The sequence below is a fragment of the Choloepus didactylus genome, chromosome 11, assembly GCF_015220235.1.
Source record: "Choloepus didactylus isolate mChoDid1 chromosome 11, mChoDid1.pri, whole genome shotgun sequence".
In the NCBI taxonomy this organism is placed as follows: domain Eukaryota; kingdom Metazoa; phylum Chordata; class Mammalia; order Pilosa; family Megalonychidae; genus Choloepus; species Choloepus didactylus.
This window is the reverse complement of record NC_051317.1, coordinates 79,021,675-79,046,139: the sequence shown is the minus strand read 5'-3', so window position 1 is coordinate 79,046,139 and position 24,465 is coordinate 79,021,675.

The window sequence follows — 24,465 nt, the reverse complement described above, 5'->3', positions numbered from 1 at the left end:
TGAAACTACCAAACTACAACCCAGAACCCATGAATCTCGAAGACAATTGTATAAAAATGTAGCTTATGAGGGGTGACAATGGGATTGGGAAAGCCATAAGGACCACACTCCACTTTGTCTAGTTTATGGATGGATGAGTAGAAAAATAGGGGAAGGAAACAAACAAAAAAACAGACAAAGGTACCCAGTGTTCTTTTTTTACTTCAATTGCTCTTTTTCACTTTAATTATTATTCTTGTTATTTTTGTGTGTGTGCTAATGAAGGTGTCAGGGATTGATTTAGGTGATGAATGTACAACTATGTAATGGTACTGTGAACAATCGAATGTACTATTTGTTTTGTATGACTGCGTGGTATGTGAATATATCTCAATAAAATGAAGATTAAAAAAAAATTCTACATCTGGAAGAGTCAGAGCCATTTATCTGTGTCTCATTATGACATTTATCACTCGCTATAAGGCGGCTGTGTTCAAACTTTGAAACCCAACAAAACTGGGCTTAATTCACCTTTGAGTCCTCAGAAGGTATAATTCATGGAAAGAGTTAAATAAATGTTTGATGAATTAAGTCCCGGTTCTATGATGTCATCCCTGATTACTCTGATCTGTTCTGTTTCCTGAAACTCTGTCACCTGCTTAGCTTTTAATATTAGGCGTCCTCTTAATTTTTCATTCTATGAAATTGAAATTTTAAATGTTAAAATTTTAAATCTTATTGCCATCTGTAAGTAAGGCTATAAATTCTCCAAGAAGTCTGCACCCTGTCACAACAATATCAGAACCTGGACTTCAGGAAGTGTTTCGTATTTATGAAATAAATGGTTGGCACTCTATCACAGACCCATGACTTTTTTACCTGGAAAGGAAATTGAACACTGCTGACATTCTACATGATTTAAAGTAGGGGATCCTATTTTGGGTTTTCCATTTCAAGGCTAAGCAGTAGAGAACTCCAGCTCCACGTCAGTGTGAGCAGCAGAAGGATCGTGACATGCAACAATGTTCTTGAGGTGAAGGTGGGAGTTTACTCATTAGCAGAACTCAAAAGGCTTTCAGTTCTGCATTTCAGGAACATCATAGGAAGTTCTGGGTTTTCCTTTGTGTAGGCAAGTAGAAGTCCTCTTACTTTTCAGGCCTGCCATGACTCCTAGCACTGCTGTGACCCAAAGTCCCAGAATCCTTTGGGTGCCTGTGGGTGACTGAAAAGTTAATCAGTCTGATGAGGTGCCTGAATGCCTGCTCCAGCCTAGCTCTAGGCTAATTAAGCAAATTGAAAACAGAAGCCTATAAAGTGACTCCAGCTACACTACTTCTAATGACTCCAAGCTGACTTCTGAAGTCGTTTACTATTTTTAAAGTCAGTCATTTTTCCATGCCTGCATTTTGTTTTACCGTAAGACATACGCAGCCAGAATTTTTCCATACACTTTAAAAATATACCCTTAAGCTACTTCTCTCCTTTAAAAATCATTGTTGTGACAACTCCAATCTACTGGATATTTTTCCTATTCTCTTTCATTATGTCTCAAGAATTTTTGTTCTTTCTGCTAAAAATGCTAGAGGTGGGGTTAGTGATCAAGATGTTCAATTTGGCGTGAATGGAATTAAGGAATAAGCCATCCTTGATTTTCCTTGGGTTGTATTATTTAGGGTTAGTGGGATTTCCTGTGGAAGTTACCCCAGCTTTAAAACGTAAAGGACGACAGAAACTAGAACTTAACATGGAAGCATTCAAGCTATGATAGAATAAACTAGGTTTGCCAAACACCGAGTGTTCTGGGGAGAAATCAGAACTTAGAGAGCAATGAATGTGAAGTACATTTACCCATTTTTCCAACAGATGAATGGACCACCAGTGTTTGATGTCGAGAAGCTGATTGAGGCCTAAATCTTGCTGAAGAAGTTACAAAAACAGTACAATGTACCACAGGCAATTTGGAAGATACAGAAGAGCTTTAAAAGAATAAAAAAAATAAAATAAAAATCACCAATAATCCCAGCACCCAGAGACAGCCACCACATCTGTTTCCTCTGTTCAGATTATCAGTCCCTTTTAAAGTTTTTTCTTGGAAAATTGGGGAATGCAGATGGAGACCAATTTATCAGGACCAGGGAGAATGGAGATTGGATGGGAAGACCTCAGAATCCAATCCTCTGCTCCAGTCCAACACCTTGCAAAAGCAGGGCCTTGCCCCTCTCTCTAGCTAAGCCAATTTGGCAGGTGAATGTGCTGCCCTCCCCTCTATGTGGGATCTGACTCCCAGGGGTGTAAATCTCCTTGGCAACGTGAGATATGAGATATGACTCCCAGGGATGAATCTGGACCTGACATCATTGGAGTGAGAACATCTTGACCAAAAGGGAGATGTGAAATGAAACGAAATAAAGTTTCAGTGGCTGAGAGATTCCAAATGGAATCGAGAGGTCACTGTGGTGGGCATTCTTATGCACTATATAGATAACCCTTTTTAAGTTTTAATGTATTGGAATAGCTAGAAGTAAATACCTGAAACTATCAAACTGCAACTCAGTAGCCTTGACTTTTGAAGATGATTGTACAACAATGTAGCTTACAAGGGGTGACAGTGTGATTGTGAAAGCCTGTGGATCACACTCCCTTTATCCAGCATATGGATGGATGATAGAAAAATGGGAACAAAAAACTAAATGAAAAATATGGTGGGGGGGGGGATGATTTGGGTGTTCTTTTTTACTTTTATTTTTTATTCTTACTGTTACTTTTTTCTGGTACAAGGAAAATGTTCAAAAAATAGATTAGGGTGATGAATGCACAACTATAGGATGGCACTGTGAACAACTGATTGTACACTTTGGATGTTTGTATGGTATCTGAATATATCTCAATAAAATTGAATTTAAAAAAAAAAGCGGGGCCTTGCATTTTGGCATCCTAAGACAGACAGATGATTCAACCAGGAAAATAGTAGAAATTCCAGCTCTCCCTTGTGTCCATCTCTTCCAGACCCAGGCAATCCTTCAGCAAGAGTCCTACCAAACTCAGACTGAGCTTCTTAAGACTCTGAAGGAGCATAGCATCTGCTCTCCATTCAATAGGCTTTCACTGTCCATTTAGCCAACACCTCCAGCCACTGCCCAGCCCCCAGGGCCTCCTTCAGATCAAACTTGTGTAAAGGTGAGACATTATTTGTAGACATGAACTGCAGCAGCCAAAACTGCAAAACACGATTCAACACGAGGTACTCTGGGAAGGGCAAAGTGACAGGGTCGCTATGTCTAAAAGGAACTAACCAAGACAGAGATTTCACTGGATTGTGGCCTACAAGCTCCCTTGGTAATGGGGGGTGTGGCACAGAGCTTGTTGGGATCCGTACAGTTACAGAGAAAGACTACTGGAACATTTTGCCCCAAATGCCTTTACTCCAATAAAGAGCAGCTGAGCTTCTCCGGTAGACTCCTCTCAGTGACCGAGGCACAGGGGGTCTGCATAACAGGAGGGGGTGAAGGGTGGGGAAGACAATGACTCATACATTCTTCGCTGGCCCTTCAGGTAGGCAAGCAGCTAGAAATGTAACTCAAGGAACTCAGGCCTGAAGATGACAGACATTCCCCAGATTTCCCCTTCCCCAAGCTCAAGATAGGACTCCTCAGTCATCAGTAGTCCTAGAGTCACAAGTTGTGTGAGCAAGTGGCACAGATGCCCATAGCTACTATGGGGCATCCTCCCTCTTAAACTGCACCTAAAACCTCATGAGAATTCTCTATAGTTAGCTGAGTGAAAAAAAAAATTTAGATAATTCTGCATGATTCACTGATACTTCCCAACATCAATGGCTGCAGCAATACAGCCCTATGTCTGGGTGGCTCTGAGGGCAATATTTAAGGAAGATCTTCCCACTGGGTGGAACTCTGAGTGGTGTACCTGGTTGCTCATTTTGTCTGGAAGAAGGGATGGCTACCTGTATGGATCTACACTTACTATAGGCAGCCGCTAATGGTTTGAGTGGATAGGCAGGGATTTTAAAGAAACATGATTAGAAATGGTGACAAAGAGATTGAGAAACAAATTGTAACCAGATTTCTCCAAGATATTTCTTTTTCATGTCCAACGCTCACCAAAAAGCAATCTCAGAAGTGGATTTTAATAATTAGGCGGACTAATTGACTTTTTCTGTGGATATCAATCAGTCTCTTTCCCTAGCCACCCCTGTCCTTACCCAATGAGTTCTGAACCATGAGAGGTATGAAGGTTATGCATGGACTTGTAACATGGATTTCTTCTCACCAAGGCTGATCTGGTTACAGCTGCTGCTGGGTGTCCAAAATCCAGACATTAGAGATCAACACTGAAACCCTGGTATCTGAATCAGGGAAGGTGAGGAGTCAGCCAGCCTCTTAGTGGCAGGTTGATTTGAAATGGCAGCACTTTGTTCTCAATAGAATAGATACCTACTCTGAATAGGGATTGGCCTTCCCTACCTGTAATGCTTCTGTCAAAGCTACAATCAGAGGATTTATGAAATGCCTTACTCACTTTCATGCTACGTACAGCATTGCTTCTGACCAAGGATCTCATTTTATAGAAAATGAAGTATAGCAATGGGCTCATGGGCTTGGAATTTATTGGTCTTATCATGTTCCCCATCTAGGAGGTGGCTAGGAAGAATGGTGGAATGGCCTTGTGAAAACTCAGTTATGGCGCCAGCTGCATGGCAACACCTTGCAGGGCGGGGTTATTATCCTTCAGGATGCATTATATGCTCTAAGTCATAGAATGTGCTCTTTCTCCCATACCCAGGATTTATGGACTCAAGGGTTGGAAATGCCAGGATATGAAATATGAAAATTGCTATAAAGAATCTCCTGCATTCCAGTTTATCCTCACAGGTTCTAGTTCATCCTCAAGACTTCCAGTTTCTCTTTGCTTTTCTTCCCACCTGCCATCTTGATGGATTATAGTGACTTCAGGCCCAACACTAGATGTAGGGATGACAGCCTTGCAAAGACCCCTCCAACAGTCCCCACAATAGAGTAAGTTCTTACCCCCATAATAAATCCTTTAATCTATTCACTGTAGCAGTGTGTAGCTGTGTTTACCTGTTTAGGAATGTTTGATACACATATTCAACTCTAGAATTGCATACTCTTAAAGTTGAAATGAATTCAGCTTCATGATTTTCCCTTCAAAAATGAAGTTAGGTCATGAGTTATCAGACTATTTTAGAATCTTCATTCTAAAAAAAGGCTCAGGCATAAAGTAATGTTCCTAAATATTAAGAAGAAAATGTACCACACAAAATCAAGCTTCATGAAGTTATGTGTTCATCTGTAATGTCTGATTATATCAACTTGGATACATCATCATTATACTCCTCAAAGGATGGTTTTTCATAGGAATAGAGGGTGACTCAGCTAAGGTGTGGCAGAGAGTTGAATGAAAGGGACTGTATCAGCTGCAGTTCTCTAGGGCAACAGAACCAGTAGAAGATATCCATAAATATTACGAGTTTTTTAATAAGAATTTTCTCACGTGACTGTGGGGATGAGCAAGTCCAAATTCCTTAGTGCAGGCCACAAGCTGAGAATTCTGATGAAGGTTTTCAATGAATTCCCCAGGAGATGCTGGCTGGCTGAAGCAGAGAAGGAAATTTTCCCCTCTGAGTGCTGAAATCATCACTTCTCCTTTTAAGGTTTTCAACTGATTGGATGGAATGTCTCTCATTGTTAATGGCAGTCTCCTCAGTTACTGAAAGATGTAATCGGAAGTAGATGCTATCAATTAACTGATGATTTTAAGTCCACAAAATATCTTCACAGCAACAATCAGGCTAATGCTTGCTTAACCAAACAGATGGACACCATAACCTAGTCAAGTTGATCAAGTTGACACACGAACTTAAGCATCACAGTCCACCCCTAGTCAACTTGGCTGCTACAAACATATCCTTAAACCGTACTTAATCTCTAGATAAAAACAATAACAGTCATATTTCTTGAGTAGTAATACTCCGTTGTCACATACAACCAGAAACATACTAACTCTCCCCAGAATAGGGTACAAGTCTGTAGATAATAATCACTCTTAAACCTGATATCCTATAACTTAAATACTGTGACATGTGACATGAAATTAATACAGCTGATGTCATAGAATAAGGGGAAAAGATGGGGAAGAAAAAGATATTTGCTTTATGTACATATATAAACATACTCATAAGAAAACAAGGAAAAAATATTCATACCATTACAGACCTCATTTCTGTAACTGGTCACATGATCATAGCTCATATTTATAACCACATTCTTCCACTACCCATTCCATATTTCCTTTACCCTAAGCTGGCTGTGATTCTTTACATGGTGGGGTGACCAAACATTCATTTCTAAAGTTTCTGGGCCGTTGGTAGTCCTGCCTGGATGAGGTTATTGAGTTTTCCATTGACTTTAATTGCAGGGCATAGTAGTACTAAGAGATGCCCTAGGGGAACTCCTGTATTCCAGGCAAACTCTTTACCTCCATTGTGTAGTTGCAGTCCTATTTCCCCTTGATAGTCAGGATCAATCATCCCAGCCAGTACAGTAATTCTCTTCTTTACCTGATGATTCAGAAGCATGAGGAATCAAAAGTGGCCTGGTAGTGATCTTTTCTTTTAAATTTAATTTTATTGAGATCATGCATATACCATACAATCATCCAAAGATCCAAAGTACATAATAATTGCTCACAGTACCATCATACAGCTGGGCATCCATCACCACAGTTAATTTTTTTTCTATTTTCAGAACATTTTCATTACTCCAGAAAAGAAATAAAGACAAAAAACAAAAAAACAAAAAACTCAAAACCTCCCAAACTTCTAATCACCCGCTTCTCCATTATTGACTCAAAATATTGGTATAGCACATTTGTTACTGTTGATAAAAGAATGTTAAAATACTGCTAACTGTAGCACATAGTTTGCAATAGGTATATTATTCCCCATACACCCCTCTATTATTAGCTTCTAGTTATAGTGTCATACATTTGTTCTAGTTCATGAAGGAGACTTCCAATATTCGTACAGTTAATCACAGACTTTGTCCACCACAAGATTCACTGTTTTACACATTCTCTTCTTTTAACCTCCAACTTTCCTTCTGGTGACATACGTGACTCTAAGCTTCCTCTTTCCACCACATTCACACACCATTCAGCACTGCTAGTCATTATCACAGTAACATGCTAACATCACCTCTGTCCATTTCCAAACACTTAAGTTCAACCCAGTTAAACATTCTGCTCATAATAAGCAACTGCTCCCCATCCTTTAGCCTCATTCTATATCCTTGTAACTTATACTTCATGTCTATGAGTTTACACATTATAATTAGTTCATATCAGTGAGACCATACAATACTTGTCCTTATGTGTCTGGCTTATTTAACTCAATATAGTGCCCTATAGGTTTCTTCATAAACCCATTTTTTTTTAAAGACGTTTTTTTCACCCACCATTGAGACTAAGTAAACAATCAATGGTTCCCTGTATAATCACATATTTATGCAATCACCACTATTACCACTATCTGCATGAGGACATCTCCATTTCTTCTACAAAAAAGGAGGAAACAAAGAAGGTAGAGACAAAAGAAAAAGAAAAAGAAAGAAAAAAAAAGACAGCCAAAAAGCAACAAAAGGAAAGATAGAATTAAACTAAAGTGCAATAAAAGAGTCAGACAACATCACCAATGTTAAGAGTCTCATACCCCTCACTTATGTCCCCCTCTTATAGGCATTTAGCTTTCGTATATTTTCTTTGTTGCATTAAAGGAAGCATAATACAATGCTTCTGTTAACTATAGTTTCCAGTTTGTATTGATTGTGTTTTTTCCTCAATACCACCCATTTTTAACACCTTGCAAGGTTGGCATTCATTTGTTCTCCCTCATGTAAAAACATATTTGTACACTTTATCACAATTTTTGAGCACTCTAGGTTTCACTGAGTTATCCAGTCCCAGTCTTTACCTTTTCTCTTTCCTTCTAATGTCCCACATGCTCCAAATCTTTCTCTTTCAACCATACTCACAGTCATCTTTGTCCAGTGTACCTATATTGTTGTGCTACCATCACCCAAAATTGTGTTACAAACCTCTCACTCCTGTCTTATCCTGTCTGTGGTGCAGAGCAGGTATCTTGTTCACAAACTCTCTCACTGTCTGTCAGAGAATATTTTAAACTCTCCCTCATATTTGAAGGATAGTTTTGCCGGATATAGGATTCTTGGTTGGCGGTTTTTCTCTTTTGGTATCTTAAATATATCACACCACTTCTTTCTTGCCTCCATGGTTTCTACTGAGAAATCCACACATAGTCTTATCAAGCTTCCTTTGAACGTGATGGATTGCTTCTCTCTTGCTGCTTTCAGGATTCTCTCTTTGTCTTTGACATTTGATAATCTGATTATTAAGTGTCTTGGTGTAGGCCTATTCAGATCTCTTCTGTTTGGGGTACGCTGTGATTCTTGGATCTGTAATTCTATATCTTTCATAAGAGATGGGAAATTTTCATTGGTTATTTGCTCTATTACTGCTTCTGCCCCTTTTCTCTTCTATTCTCTTTCTGGGACACTCGTGACATGTACATTCATGCACTACATTTTGTCATTCAATTCCCTGAGGCATTGCTCATATTTTTCCATTCTTTTCCCTATCTGTTCTTTTGTGTGTAGGATTTCAAGTGTCTTGTTCTCCAGTTCCTGAGTGTTTTCTTCTGCCTCTTGAGATCTGCTGTTGTAAATCTCCACTGTGTTTTTCATCTCTCATGTTGTGCCTTTCATTTTCATAGATTCTGCCAGTTGTTTCTTCAAACTTTTGATTTCTACTTTATGAGCGCCCAGTGTTTTCTTTATATCCTTCATCTCTTTTGCCATATATTCCTTGAACTCATTGATTTGGTTTTTGAGTTGATTTAGCATATTCTTTGAAAATCTTTAATTAATTGTTTCATTAAAGTGAAATAGTATCTCAACTGTATCTTAATTGAGGTGTAAGTTTGTTCCTTTGACTGGGCCATATCTTTATTTTTCCTAGTGTAATTTGTAGTTTTCTGTTATATAGGCATCTGGTTTCCTTGGTTACCGCATTAGGTTTTCCCAGACCAGAAAATATTCAGGTCTAAGAATGGGGTTCTATTCAGTTTCAAGTTTCCCTGAGGGTGTACCTTAGAAGATTGACGGACTTTCCTGTGATGCCGCTAGTCACTGTGCTTTTCCTAACCTGCCCTGCAGGTGGCACCTGTCAGCCTGTCACTCCTGACTGGTGTAAGGAGGTGTGGCCCCTTTAGTTCTCAGGTTAGTTTGTTTCTGGTTTGATTGTTTCCCCCCAGGTGTGGGGTGTGAGTTCTGAAGGGAAGGCTGGCACTAGAGCAGGGGGCCCCACCTCCCTCCTCTTAGGGAAGATATACCCCCTAGGGAATTATCTTCTGCATTTGAATTTCTCCTTTGTCTCTCTGACTCTGTTATCTCCATCTCCGTCTGGGTCAGAGTGCTGCAAACTGAAAAGGGCTGAGGTTCTCTCCACTGAGCCACTCAGGGAGAAAAAGGGAAAGAAAGACCTTTTCAGAGCCAGTCCATGCCCTCCCAGTTTTGCCAATCAGTCAGACAGAGCACCTGGTCTTCTGGGCTCCCTTTCCTGGGGCATATTCTGGCTCTTTATGTCTCTGTCAGCTTATTAGGGGTTTTTCTATGTTTGTATCCTGTATTCAGCAGTTCACATTTGTTAATTAAACCCCAGTTGGAGCTAGGCTGAACTATATTCGCTTGCTCCAGGAGTGCTGCTTTCTCCACAACACGGTCTTGCAGCTCAGCCTGCCATGGGGGAGGGGGAACCGGAGTGGTTCTGCAGTTTTTACTTACATATTTTATGCTGCAATCTCAGCCATTCCACCCAATCCAGATTGGTATACAATGTGTGGGCAGTCACAGTTGTCCCCCAGCAGTTATTCCAGATTATTTACTAGTTGTTCCTGGTTGTTTATTGGTTGCTCCAGGGGACTAACTAAATTCTACTCCTCTCTATGCTGCCATCTTGCCCCTACCCTATGGTAGCTATCTTAACTACCTGTTCAAAGGAATCATTGTTGTATCTCCTAGTAGAAGTATTCCTCCTTTTGGAACTAATACCTGTAGACCAGCAGAGCTTAAGGTTATCGGGACAGGAAGCAAAAATTTTTCTGGTGACTAGGGGAAATAGTTAGTAGTGCCACTCCCACTTCCACCCCTTGATTTCTGGACCCATGAATCCTGGCTATGGGAGAAATAGTACCATAGACTGAATGCTGATTTAGAGCATACACAGCCTCCTGGAGAACATTGCCCCAGCCCTGCAAGGTATTGCCATCTAATTGGTGTCATATTTGAGTTTCAAGAGGCCATTCCACTGTTCTATCAATCCAACTGATTCAGGATGATGGTGAACTTGGTAATACCATTGAATTCCATGAGCATTTGCCCATTCCTGCACCTGAAATGGGTTTCTTGACCAGAAGCAATACTGTGTAGGATACCATGATACTGTATATGGCATTCCATAAGTTCACAGATAACAGTTTTGGCAGAAGCTTTGCATTCAGAGAAGGCAAACTTATCGGTAGTATGTGCCTATTCCAGGTAGAAGAAAATGCTGCCCTACCATGATGGAAGTTATCTGACATAATCAACCTGCCACTAGGTAGCAGGCTGATCACCCCAGGAAATTATGCCATAAAGGGAACTGAGTGTTGGCTTCTGCTGCCAGCATGTTGGGCACTCAGCAGTGACTGTAGCCAGGTTGGCTTTGGTGAGTGGAAGATCATGTTGCTGAGCCTATGTATAACCTCTAACCCTACCACTAGGGCCACTTTGTTCATGAGCCCTTTGGGCAATGACAGGAACGGCCGGGAAAAGAAGCCCAATGATATCCACAGAAGGGGTCATCTTATCCACTTGATTACTAAAAGCTTTTTCTGATGAAGTCACCCTTTGGTGAGCATTCATGTGGGACACAAACATCTTCATATTTTTTGCTCACTCAGAAATGTCTATTCACATCCCTTTTCCCCAGACCTCTTAATCACTAATTTTCCAATCATGTTCCTTCCAAGTCCATGAGCAATCAGCCAAACCATTGGCAGGCAGCACATGAATCAGTGCACAAACACACCTCCAGCCATTTCTCCTTCCAAGCAAAATGAACAACTATGTGCACTGCCTGAAATTCTGCCCACTGGGAGGATTTCCCATCAACACTGCCATTCAGGGATATTCCAGAAAGGGGGTCCAGTTCTACAGCTCTCCACTTGCAGGTGGTGCCTGTATATCATGCAGGATCATCTGTAAACCATACCTGTGTTTTTCTTCCTCAGTCAACTGATCATAAGGAACTCAAGAGGCTATAGCTGTGGACTATGTGGGAAAAAGAAGGTAATGTAGCAGAGCCATGGGAATTTGGGCCAATTCCTCATATAACTTACTTGTGCCTTCAGGACCTGTTTGAGCTCTATGTCATATATACCACTTCCATTTTACAATGGAGTGCGGCTGTGCATGCTAAACTTTATAGTTTGGTGGATCAGAAAACACTCAGTTCATGTCAGGAACTCAGGTCTCCTGGAAACTTGGTGGCCCATGGTTAAGCATTCTCTCTACTAAGGCTCAGTATCAGGCCATAAATTGTTTCTTAAAAGAAGAGTAGTTATTTACAGAGGATGGCAAGACTTTGCTCCAAAATCCTAAGGGTCTGCATTGTTATTCTTCTATAGGGGCTGCCAAAGGCTCCAAACAGCATCTCTATCTGCCACTGACACTTCCAGCACCATTGGATCTGCTGGATCATATGGCCCAAGTAGCAGAGCATCTTGCACAGCAGCCTGGACCTGTCACAGAGCCTCATCTTGTTTTGGTTTGCACTCAAAACTAGCAGCCTTTCAGGTCACTCAGTAAATGGGCAATAGTAGCACACCTAGAGTTCAGATGTTAGACCTCAATAGCATTTTATTTTTACTTCACAATGTAGCTTCTAATTGCTAGAAGGGTGATCTATCATTCTTCTGTTAGTATCTAAGTAATCCTTATCAATTATGGGTGGAAAAATTACTTTGACTTGTTTCTATGTGCTAGACACCATTCTAAGTGCTTTACAGCTTTACAAGTATTAATTAACTTAATCCAAACAATTTTACAGAATAGGAAACTGAAGTATGAAGAAGGTAAGTAACGTGCCCCAAAGCACCCAGCCAATAAAAGGTGGAGTGTGAATTTGAACTCATACAGCTTGTTCCCAGAATCCATGCTAGTAATCACCATTATCCTGCATTCACCTAGGAACAGGGGACTGACCTTTTGTGAGCCCATAGTATGCCAGGGTGCCTATCATGCAGCACTTCTTTGTATTTAACTACTGCTTCCTTCTAATTAGTTGATGCAAGGACTCTGAGTCTCAAACACGCTAATTTGGCTTATTATTCAACCACTGACTCCAACTTTGCAAAATACCTGAAAGTGACCAACTGTATCTTTCTGGACTCAAGACAAGGGTCTTTGTCTTCTAATAAGATTAACAATGCTCACTAGAGGCTTTCCTGTGTGAAAATAGGCTTTGCCACATTTCATCAAAATGTGTCTTGGGTTTGCCTAAATCTTAAAATGTTTTGAGATTTAGGGCAGGGTTGGGGGAGAGGATGTCTTAGTCTGCCAAGGCTGCTATGACAAATACTGGTTGGCTTAACAATAGCAATTTATTGTCTCATGGTTTTGGAGACCAGAAGTACAAAATCAAGGTATTAGCAAGACCATGACTTCTCCCTGTAGTCTATAAAGTTCTGGTGCTGGCTTGCCACAATTCTTGGGGTTCCTTGGCTTGCTTCTCTGCCTCTGTTACATGGCAACCTCTCTTTCTTTATGTCTGCTCTTCTGATTTCCACTGAGATGGGAAAGAGCAACTAAAGAAACATCAACAGTGGAATGCAATATATAATGCTGGACTGGATCTAATAATGGAGGAGAAAAGGTCCAAAAAGATGTCATTGGAACATATGAAAAGATAGAATATAGACTAAGCTTTTTATCAATGTTAAGTTTCCTGAACTTGTTAATTGCAATTAAGGTAGTTAAATAAGCAAATATCCTTGGTCTTGGGAAATGTCATGGTAGTATTATGTATTCACAGAGCATGATATATATAACCTACTCTCAAATATTTAGCAAGTTGATAAATAGAGAGATAGATGGTGTGATAGTTGGATATATAGAATGATACAGCAAATGTAGCAAAATGTTAAAATCGTTGGATTTGGGGATCTAGGGTGTGGGTGGGGATGTTAGAGTTCTCTGCATGGGTTCTGTATTATTTTTGCAAGTGTCCTCTCAGTTGAAATTATTTTGAAATAAAAAGTTAAAAAAAGTTTTGAGAGCAATTTATCAAGTTTTAGCATGGTGTTATGTCTATTCATTTCAATAAAATGACCTTTGATATCCTGAGGACTGCATATTTTGTTATTGCTTTGTGTTATGAAACACTCTTTGACTAATACTACTTATAACTATGACTTACATTCTTCTACATACACAGTAATTGGAGTCTTTTCTGAGAGGTTTGAGCAAAGAAATAGAGACCTACTTCTTTCCTCACCAGTCACAATGATCAATCATCTAATGACTTTCTTTCTCCTAAGAATATTGAGGCAGAGACAATACAATATTGAATTTCTTAATTTTGAATAAGAGCTGCACATAGCATCGATATTACTGTAATTTCCTTTCTGTACCACAAATAAATATTTGACTTATTAAGTGTCCCTCAGTGACAAAACAAAATTGTTTATTCTGCTGATATGACACAATTGAGTTATCTGAGTCTCCAGCCTTTTCGTTGCAGAATATCACACCTGTGACGTAATATTTCTTTAAAAGTTATCAACTGAATTCCTTCTTTTTAAAGAAATCAATATTTCTTTAAAAGTGAATAAGAGTCCATGATATTATGGATCAGGCAACATTTGTTACTTTTCTTCTTTTCCTTCTAAATATATTCTAAAAGTTGAGGACCAGTGAAGATTAACCGGCATGAGACAAAAGTAGATTTTTTCCTTTGTAAATTGAGTCAAAGCATTGCTTAGATCTTGAACTGCATGTGGTCTGGGATATTTAATCCAGTAATTCAGACATTATCAAAACAATATGTTGCTTGGAGAGCATTTATAAAAATAAGTGAGAGGCAAGATGGTGGCATAGAGAGGAGTGGAAGCTAAGTAGTCCCCCTGGAACAACTCCAAAAACCAGAAACAACTAGTAAATAATCCAGAATAACTGCGGGGGGAAAACCGAGACCATCCACTTACCATACACCAACCTGAATTGGCAGGAATGCCCAACAACACAGCATAAAATCTGTAAGTAAAACCTGCGGAACCAAGTCGTGAGACCCCCACCCCCATAGCCCGAGCTGCAAAGCCTCGTGGTGCCAGAGAGAAGCTCTCTCCCAGCAAGCGAATACAGCTCAGCTGAGCTCCAACTGGGGTTTTAAGTAGCGAGTGTGAACTGCTCACTACAGGTACCCATCCCCAAAAAACAGACAGAGGCTTTGGGTGATGACTGACCTGGGAGAGCCGGAGGGTCGCCTTGGACTGGGTCTGAAGGGGACTATCTGTTTCTTTTTCAGCTCAGTGGAGAAAGCTCCAGTCATTTTCAGTTTCCAGGGCTGTGACTCGGGGAAGGGTGGAGACACCACAAGCAGGGAGCGAGACCACTGAAATGCTAATGACCTCCACCTGGGGGGTCTGTCTTCTCTAGGAGGAAAGGGGTGGGGCCCTTTCCATTCAGAACCAGACCCCAGAGCCTGGGGGAACACGGCCATACCTCCTCACACCAGTCAAGAATTACAGGCTAACAGGCATCACCTGCTGGGCAGAAAAGCATAGTGACCCAAGGCATCAAAGGGTGGAGCAATTTTCTAAGACACACCTGCAGGGAAACCAGATACTGAATATTTCTTCCCTCTGGGACCTGAGCCTGTTCTGGTCTGGTAAAACCTGATTTGGATAACCAAGGAAACCATGCCTAGACAACAGAAAATTACAACCTACACTAAGAAAAACAAAGTTATGGCCCAGTCAAAGGAACAAAAGTACACTTCAACTGAGATACAGGAATTTAAACAACTAATGCTAAATCAATTCAAAAAGTTTAGAGAAGATATTGCAAAAGAGATAGAGGCTGTAAAGGAAGCACTGGGCATGTATATGGCAGAAATCAAAAGTTCAAAAAAACAACTAGTAGAATCTATGGAAATGAAAGGCACAACACAAGAGATGAAAGACACAATGGAAACATACAACAGCAGATCTCAAGAGGCAGAAGAAAACACTCAGGAACTGGAGAACAAAACACCTGAAAGCCTACACGCAAAGGAGCAGATGGAGAAAAGAATGAAAAAATATGAACAATGTCTCCGGGAACTCAAGGATGAAACAAAGTACAATAATGTACATATCATTGGTGTCCCAGAAGGAGAAGAGAAGGGAAAGGGGGCAGAATCAATAATAGAGGAAATAATTAATGAAAATTTCCCATCTCTTATGAAAGACATAAAATTACAGATCCAAGAAGCGCAGCGTACTCCAAACAGAAGAGATATGAATAGGCCTACGCCAAGACACTTAATAATCAGATCTTCAAATGTCAAAGACAAAGAGAAAATCCTGAAAGCAGCAAGAGAAAAGCGACCCATACATACAAAGGAAGCTTAATAAGACTATGTGCGGCTCTCTCAGCAGAAACCATGGAGGCAAGAAGGAAGTGGTGTGATATATTTAAGATACTGAAAGAGAAAAACCGCCAACCAAGAATCCTATATCCAGCAAAGCTGTCCTTCAAATATGAGGGAGAGCTCAAAATATTTTCTGACAAACAGACAATGAGAGACTTTGCAAACAAGACACCTGTCCTACAGGAAATACTAAAGGGAGCACTACAGGGTGATAGAAGACAGGAGTGCGTGGTTTGGAACAGAATTTTGGGAGATGGTAGCACAACAATGTAAGTACACTGAACAAAGGTAACTATGAATACGGTTGAGAGAGGAAGGTGGGGAGCATGTGAGACACCACAAGAAAGGAGGAAAGATAAAGACTGGGACTGTGTAACTTGGTGAAATCTAGAGTATTAAACAATTGTGATAAAATGTACAAATATGTTCTTTTACGAGGGAGAAGAAGCAAATGTCAACCTTGCAAGGTGTTAAAAATGGGGAGGCATTGGGGGAGGGATGCAATCAGCATAAACTAGAGACTGTAACTAATAGAATCATTGTATTATGCTTCCTTTAATGTAACAAAGGTGATATACCAAGGTGAATGCAGATAAGAGGGGGGGATAGGGGAGGCATGTTAGACACTTGACATTGGTGGTATTGTCTGATTCTTTATTCTACTTTGATTTAAGGTTATTTTTCCTTTTGCTGCTTCCTAGCTGTCATTTTTTTTTTTCCTCTTTCTTTTGTCTCTCTACCTTCTTTGACTCTCCCTCCTGCCTTGTGGAAGAAATGTAGATGCTCTTATATAGATAGTGGTGAAGGTGGTGAACACATAAATGTATGACCATGCAGAAAACCATCGATTATTTACTTGGGATGGAATGTATGGTGAGTGAACAAAACCGTATTAAAAAAAAATGGGTTGATGACAAAACCTTGAGGGCAATATACTGAGTGAAATAAGCCAGACACATTAGGACAATTATTGCAGGGTCTCACTGATAGGAACTAATTATAATATGTAAACTCATAGACATGAAATATAAGGTACCAAGATATAGGACGAGGCTTAAGAATGGGGAGTGGTTGCTTAGTATGAGCAGAATGTTCAATTAGGAAGAACTTAAATGTTTGGAAATGAACAGGGGTGTTGGTAGCAAGATGTGAGAATAACTAACAGCACCAAATGGGGTGTGAATGAGGTGGAAAGGGGAAGCTCAGAGTCATATATGTCACCAGAAGGAAAGCTGGAGGTCAAAAGATGGGAATGTATAAAACTGAATCCTGTGGTGGGGAATGTCCATGATCAACTGTACAAATACTAGAAATCGCTTCCATGAACCAGAACAAATGTATGACAATATAATTAGAAGTTAATAATAGAGGGGCATATAGGGAAGAACTATATACCTATTACAAACTATATACTACAGTTAGTAGTATTTCAACATTTTTTCATAAACAGTAACAAATGTACTATATCAATACTACGAGTCAACAATTGAGGGAGGTTGGTTAGGGATAGGGGAGGATTAGAGTTTCCTTTTCTTTTTTCATCTTTCACTTTATTTCTTGTCTGGAGTAATGAAAAGTTTCTAAAAATTGAACAAAAATTAAGTGTGATGGATGCACAGTTGTATGAAGGTACCCAGGGGCAAGTGATTGTACACTTTGGATCTTTGGATAATTGTATGTTATCTGAACAATCTCAATAAAAATGAAAAAAAAAAAGGCAAAAAAAAAAAAATAAGTGACTAAAATTTTTAGATTCAAAGTATTTCTTCCAACACAGCTTTTTCCTATAATAAGTTATTAATTATTGCACTTCTACATGATGGGAGCTCTAACCAATGGTATGTTCACAATAACTCTGCTGCCAAAGAGAAGAGCAGTGATCCTGAACTTCTGTTCACTGGCATCTGTTGCATAGAAACACAGCCTTGTGTCCATTATATAGCACACAAGCCTTTGTTCAGCTGCTGTTGTGCAGACATGGTTTACATCAATGCAAGTGAGATTTCCTAGAAGCCGAATGAAATGTTTATGAGATATGCAATGGTTAATGATTTACTTCAGATTTACTACTGATGCACTTGACTGCCTTCAACAGGATGGCACAAAATATAGAACTTAGTGACACAGAAAGCCAGGCTGGTTTTATTGGGTCTGCCCAGCTTGCAGTTTCTTTTTATCCTATTTTGGGTTACACTGGTAAAAGCTAAAGAAGAATCAGCAAAACCTATGTCTGTTTCTACTGTTCTTTAGTTTACCATTTTGCTTAGTATATTTCATTTCATCAACATTAAAAAAATGGCATTGTAAATACAAAGTTCAAAGATTTTCCTGAGATCAGAAGTGATGGATGGTAGAAGCAGGATTTTTCCACTTCTTCAGACTAAGTCAAAGTCACTGCCTATAAAATACAAAGCTTTCAATACAGGATAGTAGCCAGTATTTGAGTGCTCAGTGCATTGTTATTTAATTCTCACAATATTGAGGCAGTTAACTATATTTTATCTCCATTTTAAAGATAGGGAAATTACATCTCAGAGAGTTTAAATAACCTTCTCCAGGTCCCAAAGCTAATAAAGTGCATGGGATTGCCGGTCTGCTGTCAAAGTTTGATCTTAACCATTCAACCAACTGAATCAATTATATAGTATACTTGTCTCACAATGAGTTCACGGTATTATAAGTTAGCCAATGCTCTTTGGACCTCTTGAAATTCCATGAAGTCATGCCATGACTTGGCCCATAGTTTCTTTTTGCTCCTATTGATAAAACTGGGCATTATCAAGAAAGCAAAAAGACAGCCTACAGAAAGGGAGAATATAGTTGCAAACCATGTATCTGATAAGAGTTTAATATCTATATTACATAAAGAACTGCTAGAACTGAACAACAAAAAGACAACCCAATTGAAAAATGGGCAAAGGACTTGAACAGACATTTTCCAAAGAGGATACACAAATGGCCAATAAGTATACAAAAAGATACTCAACATCATTAGCCATTAGGGAAATGCAAATCAAAACCACTTCTCATTCACTAGGATGGCTATTATTTTAAAAAATGGAAAATAACAAGTGTTGGAGAAGATATGGAGAAATTGGAACTTTTTAGTACATTGTTGGTGAGAATGTAAAATGGTGCTGCTATTATGGAAGCAATATGGCAGTACCTCAAAAGTTAAATGTAAAATTACCATACGACCTCAGAATTCCATTCCTAGGTATATACCCAAAGAAAGTGAAAACAAGCTCTCAAACAGATACTTGTACACCAATATAATAGCGTTATTACTCACAATAGCCAAAAGATGGAAACAATCTAAATGTCCATCAACTAGTGAATATATAAACAAAACGTGGTACATATACACATTGAAGTATTATTTGGCCGTAAGAAGGAATGAATTTCTGAGATAGCTGCAATATGGATGAACTTGAAATCATTATGCCCAGTGAAATAAACAAGGGACATAAGGACAAATATTGTATGTCACTTAGATATCTATAAGTATCAAATTTGTAGAATCAGAAAATAGATTAGAAGTCACAAGAGAGTAGGAGAATGGGGGAAGAGGGAGTTTTTGCTTGGTGGATATGGAGTGTTTGTAAATAAAAATTAATAAAGAAAAAATAAAATTGGTCAAATCTCTCAGGCTGCAACATCATGCAGTGCCCTTTCTAATGCCAAAATGACTCCTACCAATCCCAAATTGTCTTCTGTTTTCTGAACTATTTCCTTGGAGGCAGCTTGAGCAGCAGCAAAGACCTGATGTAACATCTAGCATGACATTCTTTGTTTTTCTAGCAAGTCCACTACTACCACATGCAATTCATTGGTCAGCCTTGATGTGTGCCAGAACATACATATGTACAAAGTGAAAAAAAGAGGCCACAGTGGGACAAACATGTTCTAGAACACACTCAATTTGGGATAGCACTGTAGGGTATCCAGTGACAGAGCGCTTAAAAAGGATGACTGACTAAGTGCCTTAGAGAGTACACAGTAGTGTCTACTTTTCTAGTTCTCACTAGCTGGGAGCATTCGACACCCCAAGTGCATTAAAAATCACAGCAATATCATTGATTGTTGTTTGAAGGAAACCTCTCAGAGACAAAGCATTGTACTGAATCAATCTGCATGGTCTAGCATTAAACACAACAGGCAGGTACAAACTTCAGAGCCATGAAAGGAGGAAGAGAAGGCACTGGAAAAGCTTTACTTTCATGAATCCCCAAGCTCCTATTAATTAATTAATTTTTAGTTAAGTAGTTAATAATTAGTTTAATTTTGATGCAAATTTTCTTCTTAATAAGATACCTTCTTTACTTCTAAGAAGAGATGATTGAGGATTTAAGTAATTGGTTTAAAATAAACTGCTTCTGGAGTATTGAACTTAGAAACACCTTTCTTTGAAAAGAAAATTGTCACAACTGTTTTCTCTTTTCCTTATTTCAGGTAGGCTATGTACACTGTTGATGTGCAGAAAGGCACATTAGAGAGTAAAAATCAGAAAAAGAGAGACCAATACCATGCTCCTTATTTCCAAAAATTCTTTCTTGCAGTGTAGGGTGTAAGTCAACACACACAAAGGGAATTGTGATGGGGCGATACAGAGAAGAAAGAAGTCAGAGAGGTATGTTCTGTTATTGGCACAAGCATGACTAGATCAATGAAACAGGAGAGCTCAGAAGCAGCCTCCTGTATACAAAGCATCTTATGTAGATTAAAAGTGACATTATCTATCATTTGGGAGAAAAGCTAATTGTTTAGCAGGCAGTGTTGGGAAACCTAGCTATCTAGATGGATAGATCTTAACACCACATACAAACAATGAACTCCAAATAGTTAAAAGACCCCAAAGGGAAAAGTAACACTGTGAAGTTTATTGAAGATGTAAACTCTTTTTTTAAATTCAATTTTATTGAGATATATTCACATACCATGCAGTCATACAAAGCGTACATTCAATTGTTCAAAGTACCATTATATAGTTTTGTGTTCATCATCAAAATTAATTTTTGAACATTTTCATTACCACACACACACAAATAATAAGAATAAAAATTAAAGTGAAAAAGAACAATTAAAGTAAAAAAGAACACTGGCTGCCTTTTTTTTTTTTTTTTTTTTGCCCCCATTTTTCTACTTATCCATCCATACATTGGACAAAGGGGAATGTGGTCCATATGGCTTTCCCAATCACATTGTCACCCCTCATAAGCTACATTTTTATACAATCGTTGAAGATGTAAATTCTTGACTTGATGGCAGGAAAGAACTTTTACCTTCAAAAACACCAGATATAAGGCCCAAAGTTGGCATACTTGATTGTATGAAATTTATGGATTTTTTTTAACAAGGGACATCATGGACAAAGTTGACAGATGACAAAGTAGGAGACACAAGGTTAGGCACATTAGAATGATCACTCACTCGGGGAGGGGAATGAAAATGGGTTATAGAGGGATAGAGGGAATAAATAAATCAAGTCAGGGATTGGCTTGGACCAATCATTCTAGTACAGGGTTTCATGAGCTGAGGAATCTGATCCACCCAACCAACCCTTCTTACCTGAAGTACTACAGTAATGTGTGTTGGGAGAATCTCAGGCATTTGGTGAACAAAGATTTTTTTTTTTTTTTTAATTCAGTTTTATTGAAATATATTCACAAACCATACAGTCATCCATGGTATACAATCAACTGTTCACAGTATGATCATATAGTTATGCGTTCATCACCACAATCTATTTCTGAACATTTTCCTTACATCAGAAAGAATCAGAATAAGAATAAAAAATAAAAGTGAAAAAAGAATACCCAAACCATCCCCCCATCCCACCCTATTTGTCATTTAGTTTTTACTCCCATTTTTCTACTGATTTTTTTTCAATTTTTTAACTTTGTTTATCAAAAAATTAAAAACAAACAGGCAAACAACAACCAAAAAAACCCCACAACATTTCAAACAAAGCAATGGATTAAGGAAAACAAATAACCTAAAATAACTACTTTGCTTCCAATATGTTCCTACCATACCCCAAGAAAATTAATAAACCATGTCCAAACAGAGGAGTAAGAAAAACAAATAATCTAAAATAACTACATTGCTTCCAACATGTTCCTTCCATACCCCAAGAAAATTAACAACCCCTAAGAAAACAAAGGAATAAGAGAAAAAAAAAACCTAAAATAACTCTATTGCTTCCAACTCGATCTTACTATATCCAAGAAAGTTTACAAACCATAATCATTCCTGAGCATTCCCATAACATTGAGATTACCCTCCATAGTTTATCTGTTCTTATTAGATTATCATTCCCCCTCCACTAATTGGTATCTCTAGGTCCCCTACATTCTACAGTATAAAACATTGTACATTTTTCACAGAATTCACATTAGTGGTAACATACAATATCTCTCTTTTTGTGCCTGGCTTATTTTGCTCAGCATTATGTCTTTTTTTTTTTTTTTTTAATCTTCATTTTATTGAGATATATTCGTATACCACGCAGTCATACAAAACAAATCGTACTTTCGATTGGTGAACAAAGATTTTTAAGGCTTCTAGTGGAAAGGTGAGAGGTAGATAATTAGAGAGATGGGAATTTTTGCACAAGTGTCACTATGGATTATGCTTTGGGCATTTAATGTTCAAGACTCCCTTTTCAAATACTACAGGCTATTGAGTCAGGCTTCTTTAAATATGACATTTCTCAGGGCCACAGGGATCAAACCCAGCCCTCACTGCCAACTTATTTTGTATTATATAACTGTGCGACCAACATTTGAGTATGTGCCAGGCCTTGAACTAGGCTCTGAGGTTGCACAGTCTGATCAGACACTCACTGTTCCCTTCCTTCAAGGAAGTCAGACTAGTGGGAGAGAGAACAAAAACAACAGCAGCAGCCAATACTTACATAATGCTTAATATGTGCCAGGCACTGTTCTAAGTGCATAACATTAACTAGTTTAATTCTAATAACCCAGTGAGATATGTATTTATTTCTTTACCTATAAAGTGGGGTAAATAAGTTACAGAGAAGTTAAGTAATATGCCTAAAGCCAGACAGGTTGGCTGTAGCATCTATGTTCTCAACCACTCTACACAAAACAGTCTGATAAATGCCAACTTAGAAATATGCATAAGGTGCTTTGCTCACATAAAGGAGGGGCACTCTCCTCAAATCAAGGGCAGTTAAGAAATGCTTCTACACAATGTGCTTTGTGGTTTTGAATGTGATATTTTGAATCCATAAATTAATTTGGGGGAACTGATCTCTGTACAACTATCTTTCTATCCATGAACATCATATCTCTCTATTTAGGTCTTTAATTTCTCTTAATATCTTATTGTTATAAGAATTATTCTTAGGTGCTTTTAAATTTCTTTAAATCTCTACTTTGCTGCTAAGTAAGTAGGAATACAATTAATTTTATATTGATTTTTAAGTAGTAATGAGATTTGATTATGATTTTAATAATTGATACATAGATTTGTGTTTCACATACACAACCACAATCTGCACGAGTTGTTTGTTCCTTTCCATTCTTTGTTTATATTTTTTTGTCAGATTATGATATCCACACCTCCAGTATCAATGTAGAGTACAAGTAGTGATAGTCCACACCTTTGTCTTGAACCTGACTTACAAGCACACACTTTAAAATATTTCACTACTGAATATGTTTGCTGTTTAGTTTTTTGTAGCTATTGTGATGGTTGGGTTCATGTGTCAACTTGGCAGGGATGGTACCCAGGTATCTGGTCAAGCAAGCGCTGGCCTAACAATTACTGCAAGGACATTTGTGGCTGGTTAGTAAACCAGAAGGCTGATTTATTAAATCATCAGTCAATTGATTGCATCTGTGGCTGATCATATCAAGGAAGGAATGTCTTCCATAATGAGAGAATTCAATCAGCTGGATTTAACCCAATCAGCTGAAGACTTTTAAGGGAGAAGAGAGAACTTTCACTTCTTCAGCCAACTAGCCTCTCCTGGGGAATTCATTGAAGACCCTCTTGGTGTGCCAGCTTACTGCCTGCCCTACAGAATTTGAACACATGCATCCTGCTCAATGGAATTTGGACTCGTGCATCCCCACAGTTGTGTGAGACACTTTTATAAAATAGCATATTTATGGATATCTCCTGTTGATTCTGTTTCCCTAGAGAACCCTAATACAGTTATCCTTCATCATTGTAAGTAAATTCCCTTTTATTCCTAGATTGTTGTCCTAGTTTGCTAATGCTGCAGAATGCAAAACACCAGAGATGGATAGGCTTTTATAAAACGGGGGTTTATTTCACTACACAATTACAGTCTTAAGGCCACAAAGCATCCAAGGTAACACATCAGCAATCGGGTACCCTCACCAGAGGATGGCCAATGGCCTCTGGAAAACCTCTGTTAGCTAGGAAGGCAGCTGGCATCTGCTCCAAAGCTCCGGCCTCAAAACGGCTTTCTCCCAGGACGTTCCTCTCTAGCAAGCTTGCTCCTCTTCAAAACATCACTCCCAGCTGCACTCTCTTTCCTCTTTGAGTCAGCTCATTTATATAGCTCCACCGATCAAGGCCCACCCCGAATGGGTGGGCCATGCCTCCATGGGAACATCTCATCAAAATTATCACCGACAGCTGGGTGGGGCACACTCCAAGCAAATCCAACCAGCACCCAAGGGTCTGCCCCACACAAGACCACAAAGA